The following is a 16,132-nucleotide window of genomic DNA, read 5'->3' as shown; positions in this document are numbered from 1 at the left end:
TGTACATTTAGTTTTTATAATTTACATATTTTATCAATGCAATCTTAATTATATTGAATGATTTTAACTATGATACTTAATTGGTATCATTTAGATGATTAAATGATACGATTGATTAAATTAATGTATCAATTATTAGAATAGAATTATCCTCTAAGAACAACAATGATTCCTTGTATTTTATTTGTGTGATTATCATTAGTTTTTTAAAATATGATATATGGGTCGTTTCTCTTAAGTTATCTAATTGTTTCTTAGAAGTTCAATTTTCTATGTCGACTCTTTCTCTGGTTCTCATTTATGGGCTTCCACTAATATATATTTTTGAAAAGTTTGGTTCTATTAAGCAACGTAATATGAATTTTCTGGTATTTTTTGCTAGATAGCTTGTCTTTGCCAATCACAGAGCTAAAGGGTGCATTGTCACCATTTGTATAATCTGATTAGGCGTTTTTTTTAAAGGGATCTTTGTATCCAATTAAGAATTTACGATACTCTACATACCCGACGAGACTATGGTCTCGTTAAAAAACCTCATTAGTCTTAAAAGGCCCTTAATTCCTTTATTAATCATGACAGTGTGTTAGTATTTCGAATGTTGAGACAATGAAGAGTTGCATCCCTATGAACCTTTCCTACTTCAAGTATATTTGCATATGATACTCGATATAACCATATTTGCATATGAGACTATGGTCTCTTCTTGAGGTCATATGATATGTTGCTCTCGAATCAATGAGTCATATATCTGTATATCTCTTTCTACATTCTACGGTTGTTGACGCTTCACAACATAGAGCATCTCCATCATATGAAGTGTTTGCGGTATTGCCTTGTGGATTGGAGTTTTTATTTAGACTCCAACAATCCTTCTTCAAGTGACCCTTCTTTCCACAGTTTGGTGAGATGATCTCATATCTCCTTAGCTGTCTTCTTCTCCTCGATGCTTGACAATACTTCATCTGCTAATGCTATATGAAATTTTACCATAGCATTCTCGTCCATATCGATCCATTTGTTGTCATCTGTGAAATCTACCGGCCTTTCACTGATAGCTGCTAGACAACCGTCTTTCCTCAGGATAGCATTCATCTTCAATTTTCACAATGAGAAATTTCTCCCATTGAATTTTTCAATATCAAATTTTGTTGTCATAACTTCTATTACAGATAGCTCCCACTATTTCACTATCATGAATAGTTCTCTAGAACCTTCAAAGAATGTGTAATACCTTCTTACTTTCTTATGTTGGAGGATCCTTTTTGGTGGCAACCACAAAGACAATAAGCAGATATTACACACTCAAATCTGGCTTGGATACCAATTGTTACGGAAGACGGCTATCAGATAGAGCAAAATCGCAACTGATAATTTGAGAAAATAAAAATGAAGATAAAAGAGACACAAAATTTACGTGGAAAACCCCTAAATAATATAGGGTAAAACCCACGGGCAATGGTAGAAGAATTTTACTATGAGAAAATAGGAATTACAACTTCTCTCGATCTACCAAGGAGAAAACAATGATAATTCTCTCTTGATAAAAAGGAGAAAACAACTCTCAAGAAACTCTCTAAATTCTCTAGTAATGGGAAAAAGCTAGAATGATTTAGGATGGTTTTGAAGCTAAATGAGCCAGAGTATTTATAGTTGAAGCTTAAGGACTAATTTGTAAATACCCTAAATTACAATGACCAAATGTCATTATCCCATTGTCCAAAATTCAACTAAAAATCCATGCTAACTTTTGGTGCCCTTAAAAGTGTTTGACAATTTTAATTTTTTTTATATATAACTTTCCACCGAAAGTTATCTAGATTTTTCAACAATATTCCACTTGACGATTTGATTGGAACAATCATATCTTCACACCATTCTTTCTACCTTGTACCTTCATGTTGCTTATATTTCTGTCAGGCCACAAGATGATCGACACCAGGTAAATTTATCAACATTGATTGCCTTCGTCATGAAACCTGCTATGTTGTTTTTGGTATGGATCTTCTGCATATCTACTGTCATTCTTCCACCTTTTCACAAAGGAAATGGTACTGAACTCGTATGTTCTTTGTCATTGAATGACTATATTCCTTGCTAGATGCAAGGCGCTTTGACTGTCACAAAACAGAGAGACATACTTTTGATTGTGCCCAAGCTCCTCCAATAGCATCTTCAACCAAATTGCTTCTTTACTGGCTTGTATAGCTACTACATATTCTGCCTCTGTTGTGGATGTAGCCACAACTGACTGCAATTTTGAAACCCAACTTACAGCTTCACCAGCAACTTTAAACACATATCCTGTAGTAGATTTGCTTTTATCCAAATCCCCTGCATAGTCATAATCTACATACCCATTAATTAGTAAGTTTGATCCTCCATAACATAATGCAACATTTGAGGTCCCTTTGATGTATCTCAGGATCCTCTTTACTGTATTCCAATGCTCTTTGCATAAATTCTCCATGTACCGACTAGCCACTCCCACTGCTTGCACAATGTCTGGTCTTGTGCATATCATAGTGAACATTAAACTTCCCACTGCCGATGCATACGACACTCGAGACATCTTCATCCTCTCTTCTTCACGGCTATGACTCATACTAGAGGATAATTTGAAGTTAATAGGAAGAGGGGTAGAAATTGGCTGACAATCTTGCATGTTGAATCGTGACAATATCTTCTTCAAGTAATTCTTTTGTGAAAGTCAAATCTTCCTATTACTTCTATCTCGGTGAATTTGCATCCCTAGAATCTTGTTTGTTGATCCCAAGTCTTTCATTTCAAATTCCCTAGCCAGCTGTGCCTTTAATTCTTCAATATGATCTTTGTTGGGTCTTGCAACCAACATGTCATCCACATACAACAACAATATAACAAAATAGTTATCACAAGACCTCTTGAAATAAGCACAAGGGTATGCATTAAGTCTGTTGTATCCAAGGCACATAACGAAGGAATCAAATCTCTTATACCAACACCTCGGCGCATGCTTTAGACCGTACAGAGATTTGTTCAACCTGCAAACCAAGTTCTTCTTTTCTTTTTCTTCAAAACCTTCAGGCTGGAGCATGTAAATTTCTTCTTCAAGATTTCCAAGAAGAAAAGCTATTTTAACATCTAGCTGTTCTAGATGTAAGTTCAATGTAGCACACATTGCCAAGACTACTTGAACTGTTGTTAGTCGAACCACAGGAGAAAAAATTTCATTGAAATCAATACCTTCTTTTTGAGCATATCCTTTGACAACCAGTCTTGCACGATACCTGTCCACTTGATCGTCACCATTTCACTTGATTTTGAAGACTCATTTGTTACCAATTGGCTTCCTTCCTTGTGGTAGTGGCACAAGGTCCCATGTATTATTTTTATGAAGGGCTTCAATTTCTTCTTGCATCACCATCATCCATAGTGAAGCATCTGAGTTTTTTACTGCCTCTTGGTATGTTGATGACTCACCGTCCTCTGTTAAAAGGCAGTATGCAACATTTCATTCTATAAAATAATCTGAGTGCCAATTGGGACGTCTTCTCACACGATCTGATTGGCGAGTTGTTGGAGCTTCAGAACTCTCTGGTTCTTGTTCATCATGTGCTGGTTCTGCTTCAGAATAATCTCCTTGTTCAACCTCATTGTCCACATGTATCTGTGTAGTCTCTGACTTTTCAGCGCTATCATCGTATTCTTTTCTTTGTAGTTTATCTTCTAAAAAGATAGCATCCCTGCTAATGATCACTTTACGGGCAGTGGGATCCCACAAGCGATACTCTTTTACTCCATCAGCATATCCCAAGAATTTGCATTTCCTAGATTTTGGATCCAGCTTTGAGATTTATTGGGAGTTGTATATCACGTACACAATACTTCCAAATACATAGAGGTTTGAATAATCAGTTGGTTTACCAGTCCACATCTCCATTGGTGTCTTCAGCTCTATTGCAGTTGATGGAGCTCGATTCACCAAATAACAGGCGGAATTGACTGCTTCTGCACAGAATTATTTTTCTAGGCATGCATCCCTCAACATTTCTCTTGTTCTTTCTAACAATGTTATGTTCATCCGCTCTACCACTCCATTTTGTTGAGGAGTGTTCGCCACTGTGAACTGTCTTTTGATGCCTTCTTTCATACAAAAGTCATCAAATTCTTCACTTGTGTATTCTTCTCCATTATCTGTTCTGAAACACTTGATCTTATTCCCAGAATCAAGTTCCACCCGCGCTTTGAAGTTTTTGAAAGTTGAAAACACGTCTGACTTCTTCTTAATAGGGTACACCCAACATCTCCTGGAGTAGTTATCAATAAATGAGACAAAATATTTTGCTCCACCTAGGGATGTAACTGGTTCTAGCCATACTTCAGAGTGAACCAATTCTAGAACACTTTTGCCTCTAGAATTTGATGTGTTGAATTGTAACCGGTGCTGCTTACTTGTTATGCAATGCTCACACAAAGTAAGTGATACATTTGTTAAGCATGGAAGTAGCTTTTGCTCCACTAGGACTTTCATTCTTTGTTTTGACACGTGTCCAAGTTTTTGATGCCATAGCATTGCAGAATCTGAACTACAAGAGGCAACATAGGCTTCTACTTCTTGCAATGTCTCTCCCTTCAGCATGTACAAGTTTGCAGCTATCTTTTCGCCTTTCAGCACCACAAGCGCTCCACAGAACACCTTCATGATTCATTTACGTGTTTCAATCTTGCTTGCATTATTATCCAACAATCCGTACAATAATAAATTTTTCTTCAGGCCTTTCACGTGCCGCACATCTCGAACAACTTTAATTGTTCCATCATACATCTTCAATTTGATGGTTCCCACGCGAATGATCTCTAAGGCATGATCATTGCAACTATACACAGATCCTCCTGAGACAGGTTCATAATGATAGAACCATTCTCTTCTTGAGGTCATATGATATGTTGCTCTCGAATCAATGAGCCATATATCTGCATATCTCTTTCTACATTCCACGGTTGTTGACGCTTCACAACATAGAGCATCTCTATCATATGAAGTGTTTGCGGTATTGCCTTGTGGATTGGAGTTTTTATTTAGACTCCAACAATCCTTCTTCAAGTGACCCTTCTTTCCACAGTTTGGTGAGATGATCTCATATCTCCTTAGCTGTCTTCTTCTCCTCGATGCTTGACAATACTTCATCTGCTAATGCTAGATGAAATTTTACCATAGCATTCTCGTCCATATCGATCCATTTGTTGTCATCTGTGAAATCTACCGGCCTTTCACTGATAGCTGCTAGACAACCGTCTTTCCTCAGGATAGCCTTCATCTTCAATTTTCACAATGAGAAATTTCTCCCATTGAATTTTTCAATATCAAATTTCATTGTCATAACTTCTATTACAGATAGCTCCCACTATTTCACTATCGTGAATAGTTCTCTAGAACCTTCAAAGAATGTGTAATACCTTCTTACTTTCTTATGTTGGAGGATCCTTTTTGGTGGCAACCACAAAGACAATAAGCATATATTACACACTCAAATCTGGCTTGGATACCAATTGTTACGGAAGACGGCTATCAGATAGAGCAAAATCGCAACTGATAATTTGAGAAAATAAAAATGAAGATAAAAGAGACACAAAATTTACGTGGAAAACCCCTAAATAATATAGGGTAAAACCCACGGGCAACGGTAGAAGAATTTCACTATGAGAAAATAGGAATTACAACTTCTCTCGATCTACCAAGGAGAAAACAATGATAATTCTCTCTTGATAAAAAGGAGAAAACAACTCTCAAGAAACTCTCTAAATTCTCTAGTAATGGGAGAAAGCTAGAATGATTTAGGATGGTTTTGAAGCTAAATGAGCCAGAGTACTTATAGTTGAAGCTTAAGGACTAATTTATAAATACCCTAAATTACAATGACCAAATGTGATTATCCCATTGTCCAAAATTCAACTAAAAATCCATGCTAACTTTTAGTGCCCTTAAAAGTGTTTGACAATTTTAATTTTTTTTATATATAACTTTCCACCGAAAGTTAACTGGATTTTTCAACACTTTTTGCTCCTGCAGGAGTTGGGAAATCATGTCTTCTTTTGCAATTCACCTACAAACGATTTCAACCTGTTCATGATTTAACGATTGATGTCGAATTCGGAGCCAGAATGATCGGCATCGATGACAGGTCAATAAAGCTTCAAATCCGGGATACGGTTTGTTTAGCTTCTGAATGTTTTGGTTTAAAGTAACACCCCATGGGATATATCTGTGTTATTGGACCCTTATTTGTCAATTGGGTTATTAAATTTCACAAAGTTTCTCTAACGAAGTACCCCAAAGGTATATCGTAGGTTCAAAATTTATTATCATGTAATATTATCGTTATTTTCTATTTTTATATTCTAGTTTTGCTGTTTGATTATGATCATATTAGTTTTATCTTATTATGTTCAGATTTTGATTTTGATTCACTATAATATATTTTTAAAGAGAAAAAAACTTTAATCCCTAAATTTAAATAATTTTTTAAATTTAATCCTTGAATTTTGCTTTGATATATTAATCCATAAATTTAATATTTTTTTCTTCATTTTAATCAGATGACACTTTGATAATATGTCACATAATATGATTAAAAGGATTAAAAATAAGTTAAAAATACAAGTTAAAGGACCAAAGTCCACCCTTTAAAACATTTAAATTCAAATGGTAAAGGCCTACTTTTGGTAGCCGGAGCCGGATTTCTTTCTCATTTCCATCCTATCGGGGACGCCTTTCCAAGACGGACATTGGGTTCTGGGGAATTCCCACCACTTGGAGGGAGTGGCCTCAGATTCCGACGGTATATGCTGCTCTTCAAACTTGATGTTATTTAATAAAATAATTATTTATTTGTCTATAAAATAATATATTTCAAAGTTATTTGCATGCTCGTATATAAACATAAATCTCTCATGTATTTTTTTTTTTCAACAAGAGAGAAAATTATGTAAACTTCATGGAAGGCAAGCAAAGTAGACCAAACATCTCTTAAAGTCTTCTGTACAGAAACGGTCTTCCTTTATCTTCTTGTTTGAAACTTGGCCTTGATAACTTCCGTTTGCTGCTTCCTGGAAATAACCCCAAGTTCATAAACAAAAGAAGGAGAAATTTCTACCAACCCAGAAACTATAAACCACGTGATTTTTCTTCTGGTGAAACTATATATTTTCTAATAAATATACGGGGAGATAAAACTATTTCATTTTCTTTAATTATAATAAGGTATTTAACAGACGCCTTTTTCCCCTCTTCTCGCTCGGCTTTTCTCTTAGGGGGACGAATTTTTTGTTATTAATACTTTTCAATACGATAAGCATGGAGATGTTACTTCAAGGATTTAAACCCTGAAAAGTACCGATAGAAGAGTCTTAACCACTATGCCATAGGGATGTTGGCAATTATCAATAAATTCCTATTGAACAAAACAAAGTGATCATTATTTATTTTTGGTAAATTACCTTTTTAGTGAGAAAAAACAATTTATGAAAAAACTTATATATATATATATATATATATATATATATATGTATGTATATATTGTTTTAGAATGTTTTTACATAAATTTTCCAACACAATTTAGGGGTTTTTGAATTATTTTATTAAGAATTATTTGTAGAATAATTTAGGGTTAAGTACACAAATGGTCCCCGACTATAGAATAATGCTTTATTAAGTCTCTCGACTATTAAAAGTTATAAAATAGTCATTCGACTATAGTGTGTTTCTTTGTTCAGACCATCAACTATTAAAAGTTATAAAACGATCACCGGACTATTTGTTATGTTCCAAACTCGTCATTTTCTGTTAAAAATTGACATTATTATGAGCTGAACGTTAACATACTGTCTGTAACATGACAAAATCTGTTATCAGAATCTCAAGCAACTATCATATCTCTGTCATCATATTAACGTCAACCGCCAATTTTTTAACGAAAAATGACGAGTTTGGAACATAATGAATAGTCGAGTGATCATTTTGTAACTTTTAACAGTTGAGTGACTTAATAAAATAATATTTTATAATCAAATAATTATTTTATAACTTTTAATAGTAAAGAGAATTAATAAAACAATATTCTATAGTTGAAACCATTTGTATACTTTATTAAGTTAATTAAAAGAAATAGATTTTTATAAAAAAAAAATAGATTTAAAAATTTAATGATAAATTTATCGGCGAGAGTATTAATAATTGTCAATATCCTTATGACGAGAATGTTGTCTTTTAAATTCAATCCATGAAGATATATAAAAAATATATTGATTTTACGTTATTTTTATTCTTCTTTAATTCATCGCAGGAATATTTTTTAGATTAGAACATTAAAGAGATATAAAAATAATTTAGATTGATTTCACACTAATCATAACATAGAAATTACAAATTAAATCAAGATAAAGTTACACGCTGATAATATAAATTATAATAAAGGAAAGTTACAGTGACATGGTAATATTAATAGCATAAAACGCTTATCCCGGCCGGAGGATCTGGGACTCCGACTTGGCCATTATTCCGCTTTGTTGGGGCTGGCGCCGGGATACCATTCCTGCCTGGAGGATCTCCTTTCCGCAGACTCCGACGTGCGGAACTTAAACGGACTAGATTTTCTGTCAGTTGATCTTTAAAGAATAATTATCATGTTTATTAACTGAAGCCAAAGAGAATATAGTTGAAATATTCGATGCACCTTGAAGTCGCTTCAATAACAACGGTTTAGAAAAGAGAAAATGAAAATAACAAACCTAACCTTGAATAGCTGAGAAGTTGAGAATTCTTGCTTCAACCAATAGAGATCCCGAAGTCGCCATTGATAAAAGTATGGAGAAAAGAATCAACGAATACACAACTCTATTACTGATCTTCTTCTTCATTGTTTAGTCTCATGTTCATGGTTTCATCAATTCCAGGCTAAGTTTTATATATACAAATACATATATGGAGACAGATAAACGTAAACCTCCCTCTACCTTATTTAATAAAGAGTTGACTTTGATAGCTTTCATTTTCTACTTCCTTGAAATGATCAAGAACAGAAAAAAACAAATTCTACCAACCAAAAACTTCAAACCACTTATTTTTCTTCTTCCAAGTTGACTTTTATATATACAATGATAAATAGAAATGAAGTGAGAAACCTCTCATTTTCCATTGGGAATGAATAAATATAAAACGGCTGGATTTGAATAAGTTTATTATGTAACAATCAACATGTTGAAATATTTGACGCATATATTGAAGTCGCCTCAGTTGGCCACTTGGCTTACATTAACTCAACAAAGTCGGTGTGAGAATCAATAAATATGTTACTTTTAGCCTATGTAACAATAGTATTATGAATTCATGGACTGCATATGAACAGGCATCCCATGCTCGTATTACACCCGCAATCACCCGAATTGGCAAAAAGCCAGCCCCGTTCATGGCTGCATTTTCATCAAAGGGACCCAATACCATCACACCTGAGATCCTCAAGGTACTTACTACTAGGAACTACAGTTTATTTTTCTTTCCCCCTTCCAATTATTCTACTAAATTGTACCTGATACTCTGTACTTTATATTCTGTATGCAGCCTGATATGATATCACTGCGCCGGGAGTTAGTGTAATAGCTGCCTATACTGAAGCAGAAGGGCCAACAAATGAAGCTTTCGACAAACGCCGAGTTAAGTTCAACTCTGTCATGTCCTCATATTTCAGGCATTGTTGGACTTCTTAAATCCCTTTATCCCAATTGGAGTCCTGCTGTAATCAGATCAGCTATTATGACCAGTGGTAATAAACCTGTTCCTGAAACAATAAACATTCGGTTTCTAGTTATTGAAATTTCATTCAGATTATGACTGCATAATAATCCCTAACCTATTTGGCCCCGATGTTGCAACAACCACGTTGGATAACTCGCATGAGCCGATTCTAAATGCATCATACATCAAAGCCAGACCATTCAGCTACGGAGCAGGACATGTACAACCAAACCATGCTTACGACTTAGCCGCTACAGATTACCTAAAATTTCTATGCACATTGGGATACAACGAAACACTGATATCACTGTTCTCACCGAAACCCAACAAGTGCCGCGGATCAATCAATCTTTCTAACTTCAACTACCCTTCAATCACTATCCCTAGACTTGTCCGATCCATTACAGTGACTAGGACTGTTAAAAACATAGGATCACCAGGCACGTACATAACTCATGTGCGGAAACCAATTGGGATATCCGTTTACATGAAGCCTACGAAATTGAAGTTCAAAAAGTTTTGCAATTCAAAGTTACCTGAAAGTTAACAAAGCTCATGCAGTTAAGGGATATGTATTTGGACAGCTGATATGATCGGATCGTATAAACTATGTCAGGAGTCCTATAGTAGTGAAGGCAGCCTAAACTATAAAGGATGTTAGAGACAATAGATTGAGTTATCTTTAAGTTTTAATACCTGGATTTTCCCTTTGATTGCTACCTCTTATTTGGTTTCGGCTTGGCCTTCAAAGTGTTTTATATTATTCTTCGAGGCCTTTGCTGTAAGATCTGATCAAAACAATAATTATTAACAAAAGAAGAAATCCATTAGGTCTCTAGATGTGTGTTTTAATCATCTATCGTTTAATTATCTGAATAGTAATAATTAAATTATCTGTCTTTAGATACGAACGAAAATGGTGATGTGACGTTTGACAATTAATAAAAATTAATATAATTTTACATTTGATTTTTGTTATTTACATTTTTTTATTAATTCAATCTTAATTTTATTGACTGATTTTAACGATGAGACTTAATTGGCATCATTTAGATGATTAAATGATATGATTGATAAAATTAATGTATCAATGATTAGAATTGAATTATCATCCCCATATATTTTGATACTGGAACCTCTGACTTCTAAGAACACAACAATTCTTTTAAATACTGAATTAATGTAATTAGAGCAATTATCATTAATTTTTTTAAAATATGATATTTGGGTTGTTTCTCATAAATTATCTGATTATTTCTTAGAAGTTCAATTTTCTGTGTCGACTCTCTCTAGTTCTCATTTGTGGGCTTTCTCTAATATATACTTTTGAAAAGTTTGGTTCTATTAAGCAACATCATCTGAATTTTCTGGGGTTTTCTTTGCTAGAGAGCTTGTCTTTTCCAATCACAGAGATAAAGGGTGCATTGTCACCATTAATCTGATTAGGCCCTTAATTCCTTTATTAATTATTACAGTGTGTTAGTATTTCAAATGTTGAGAAAATGAAGAGTGAAATTGCATCCTTATGAAACTTTCCTACTTTAAGCACTTTTGCATATGATACTCAATATGACCATTTTTGTAATATTGTTTTCCCAATTACAATGTGCTAGTGGTGTTCCCTGTGTTGAAGTAAAGCATATGTTATGGCTACATGCTACTAGCATAAGTAAGTTCTTTCTGCTCCTTCAGGAGTTGGGAAAACATGTCTTCTTTTGCAATTCACCGACAAACGATTTCAGCCTGTTCATGATTTAACGATTGGTGTTGAATTCGGAGCCAGAATGATCGGTATTGACGACAAGTCAATAAAGCTTCGAATCTGGGATACGTATTGTTTTTCCTCTCTTTTTTAGCTTCTGAATGTTTTAGTTTAAAGTAACATCCCATGGGATATTTGTATGTGTTCTTGGACCCTTATTTGTCAGTTGGGTTATTAAATTGCAGAGTATTGCTCTAACGAAGTGCCCCAATGGTATATCGCAGGTTCGAAATTTCTTATCATGTAACACTGTCGTATATCCGGTTGGCCAGTGCATGATCATTTTGTAAGGCCAAGCTTTTGGACTAGTTCATAGATGATACAGTTCCTCTACATCATGTATGATTGATAATCAGGAGGGAGACTTCCTCTACATCATATATGATACGACACTCTGATAGTATGTCACATAATATGGTTGAAAAGGCTAAAAATAAGTTAAGAATACAAGTTCAAGGTCAAAAGTTCACCCTTTAAAACATTAAAATTCAAATAGTAAATGCCTACTTTTGGTAGCCGGAGCCGGATTTCTTTCTCATTTCCATCCTATCGGGGATAAATGTCCAAGACGGACATTGGGCTTTGGGGAATTCCCAACATCTGGAGGGAGGGGCTTCAGATTCCGACGGTATATGGCACTCTTCAAACTTGCTGTTATAAAACAATATATAAAATAATTATTTATTTGTCTATGAAAGAATATGATTTGCATGCTAGTATTTGAGTATTATGTTAGTTGTTATGTGGTCAAAACCGGAAATCTTAAACCGACTGGGTTGTTCGTCATCGGGTATTCTTAAAGAACAATTATCATATATATTAAATGAAGCCAAAATAGAAGAGATATAGCAAACCTTGGATAGTTGAGAAGTTGGGAATTCTTGCTTCAGCCAACAGAGAGCCCGAACTCGCCATTGATAAAAGTATAGAGCCCAGAAGCAACGAATACACAATTGCATAATTCTTCTTCTTCTTCATCTTCATTGTTGAGTTTCAGACTCATGGTTTCATCAATCTCAGGCTGATTTTTATATATACTAATGCATATATGGGGCGTTTTTCCCGAAAAAATCACCGGTGATCGATATATTTATCGATCTAATACCGGCCAGACTATATTTCCTGATCTAACACCCTTAACAGTAAAGCGTGCCCCCTGAACCACGTTATATGGTGATTTGGCATCACGTGGGGTAAGGCGTGTGCCCTGAACCGCGATATATGCTGACATGGGATACACGTGGGTATAGCACGGATTAGGGGTCGCGCCTTACCTGTGTATCTGCCACGCGTCAGAAAGGTGCGCCTCCTGCCCCGCGCTATATGTTTAATTACCCCCATACCCCGACGCTTCACACCCCAATCCTCCCTATAAATACCCCCATCCTCAATCACTTTCATCACACCAAATTCTCTCAATTTCTCTCAAATTCTCTCAATTTCTCTCAACTTCTCTTAAATACTCTTATATTCTCTGTTTAAGGTATATTTTATTATATTTTTAATATTTTGTATTTAATTTATTTAAGTATTTTAATTTATTTAATATTTTACTTATATAATTTTTTTGCAGATATATAATGGAAGGCAGTTTACTTCGCTTAGATAGAAATCATATATCTCAACACTTTGCTGATACGGTAACATTTTAACATTTTAATTTAATTTAAATTATTAGTAATAATTTGTTGATTTATTTAATGCATGATTATTAGATTAAGAATTAATTTTTGTAATTATTTATTTTTAGGAGAAGGACCGTGTATTAGATCCTTTTATTAAGAACCTTAAGTTAGTGATACCTAGCTGTGTCTTGCCGTATTTAGTAGAGGTTGTATTTGATTACATAGTTAGATATCAGGGCAACTGTAAGATAGAACTGGACCTTATCTCTGTCTTAGTAGAGCGGTGGAGGCCATAGACCCACACATTCCATCTTCCGTGCGGAGAGTGCACGATTACATTTGAGGATATTGCTATGCACCTGGGGCTTTCGGTGGATGGGGATGTTATATCAGGGAACGCGCAGGTTTCCTAGACTACTTTGTGTAGGGAAAATCTAGGACGTGTCCCAGAAAGTTTTAACGGTGGTCGGATACTGTTAAATTGGTTAGATGCCAATTTTCGGGAGTTGAGCGAGGACGCGTCTGAGGATTAAGTTAAAATGTATGCACAGGCATGCATACTGCAGCTGATATGAGGGTTGCTGATGCCGGACAAATCGCGTAACCAAGTTCATTGTAAGTGGTTGCGACATCTGAGCGACTTTCATCTGGCCGGATCATTTAGTTGGGGCTCGACAGTTTTGGCTTTGCTGTACAGGGAGATGTGTCGAGCCATTGACTACAGGCGTAATGCTATCGGCAGATGTCTCCTGCTGCTGCAATCTTGGGCATGGTATCGATTGCCCTTTTTATGTCCCGTTGTGAAGAACCCATTCGTGTTTCCACTACTCCTGAGGTAATTATAAAATTGATTTCGTATATTAATAATTTTATAAAGCGTATAATAAAAATATTCCTTGAATAGGTGGTCTACTGATAAGAAAATCATCAAGAGCTACCTGATGATTTAGAAAAAATTAGGTTGTTAATCGATCAGAAGGCTGGCACACAGATATGAATTTTAATGTTTAAAAATCGATTTTAGATTATAGTTATATAATTAGATTATTCTTTTAATAAAAATTATATATATTTGTTTTAGTTTGAATGAGTGTCATATTCTACTGATGATGTGAAGGCGGTGATCCTACTTGAGTTGAGGGGCCCATCAGATGTTTGGATGGCGATGGTCCCCTTGATCTGTTATGCGACCGTCAAGTGGCACTCCACTGATCGCGTACTCCGGCAATTTGGTTGTTTTCAACCAATTCCGAAAGAACCTCGCAATATGGATGAGTTGTATAGCACAGATAGACGCGGCAAGACAGATACAGATTGGCTGGTGAGGCATCATGAGTGGGTCGTGTTGTGGGAGGATCAACGTCGGCGTCTTCCCCGTAGAGAGACCATTTTTTATGACCTCTTGATGGTTGCTGACGGTTATTATGAGTGGTTCAACAGTAATGGGAAATCGTTTCTGCTTCCCGAGGATGCACGAGGGAAGACCTTTCCGCGACGTCAACAGAGACGTTCACCGATACAGCACCATCGTCCCCCGACTCATGGACGGAGAGCAGATGCTTCCGGTTCATCCTCAGCTGCACCAGCAGGACCTTCACAGCAGCCACCGTATCCAGCGACTTACATACCACATATATATGATGTCACCACCGCCTTTCCATTACCAGATGTCGCCGCCGCCGCCTTCACCTGATTTTATGACCCCGCCGCCGCCACCGTCACAGATGACCCCTCCTGGAGGCTATTATGGGTTTATGTTTGCAAATATTACTTGGGGTTCATATGCTGAATATTTGGCGGGTTCAGCCTCATCACCCATGGCCGCAACACAAACACCTCTTGTACAGTTTTCACACTCAGCGATGTCTGGGTTTTATGAGTTTTCCCAGTTTTCACAGGCCGGTGGGATAGTCAGTCATACACCTCCAGGGTCCTTATTCTATGGAGGTGCTTCATCGTCATCAGCTCCTCATCAACCTAATGTACCTACTCAGGAGGAAGACGACGACGACGATGGTGATGAAGATAACAGCGAGGAGTCACAACCAATGATACGAAGAAATCCTCCTCGAGACCGACAGCCACCGCCCTGTGGAACACATTCGCATCGCAGACATCGATAGATTTTGTTTTTTATTATATTTTTATTTAGTTTATTAGACTTTTTAATTGTAATTTTTTATTATTTCTCATTTAATACTTATTTTATTTTGTTAAATTTTTTGGACTTTTTTTAATTATTTCAGTTACTTTTGTTTATTACCATTTAATATCAGTTATTGTAATTTGGTTATCATTTACCATTTAATACTTATTGTAAGTTTGTTGTATTTAAAATTATTTTGAAATACCAAATTGTTATTAGTTTGATAAAATTTAATGATTGTGTTCGATAACTTTCTTAAATTTGTCACTTATTATCTCTTTTATTATAATCACATATAAAGCAAACGTTCAATCTCGTATTATTGTATCATTTTTTTAATCTTCATCAACGATTATCGAATGACATTAACTTGAAGTAAATGCAAATTAAAGTACAAGAATTATTATTTGATAAACAAATACATCATTTCCTCATCAATTGTTACTTGATGGCAACAGAAGTGGACATGTTTTTCTAGTGTGTTCTGGTTTCTACAATGCCCACATCTTCTGTCTTGTCTAGATCTTTCTCGAATATCCATATCGCAATGAATTTGATTGGATTTTGAACGACCACGCTCCCTCAATAAACTCGGATTTGGTACAATCGAAAGCCAATCTTGAACCTCATCAGGGTCTTTGTCATTACCTATGGGGGGGAACTCAAATTCTTATACCTTAAAAACTTCAAATAGTAGGCATACGGGATCCAAAAAATGGTTATAGTCTTGACGTGTATGCGAGCAAGCTGCTATCACATGAGAGCATGGATACTTCAGAGCTTGAAAAAACCCGCAGTCGCATGTTCTGTCCCTTAGATTTACTCTTAAC

Source organism: Hibiscus syriacus, unplaced genomic scaffold, assembly GCF_006381635.1.
Source record: "Hibiscus syriacus cultivar Baekdansim isolate YM2019G1 unplaced genomic scaffold, ASM638163v2 tig00006666_pilon, whole genome shotgun sequence".
In the NCBI taxonomy this organism is placed as follows: domain Eukaryota; kingdom Viridiplantae; phylum Streptophyta; class Magnoliopsida; order Malvales; family Malvaceae; genus Hibiscus; species Hibiscus syriacus.
The sequence above is the reverse complement of the archived record's forward strand: the minus strand, read 5'-3'. Positions refer to the sequence as shown.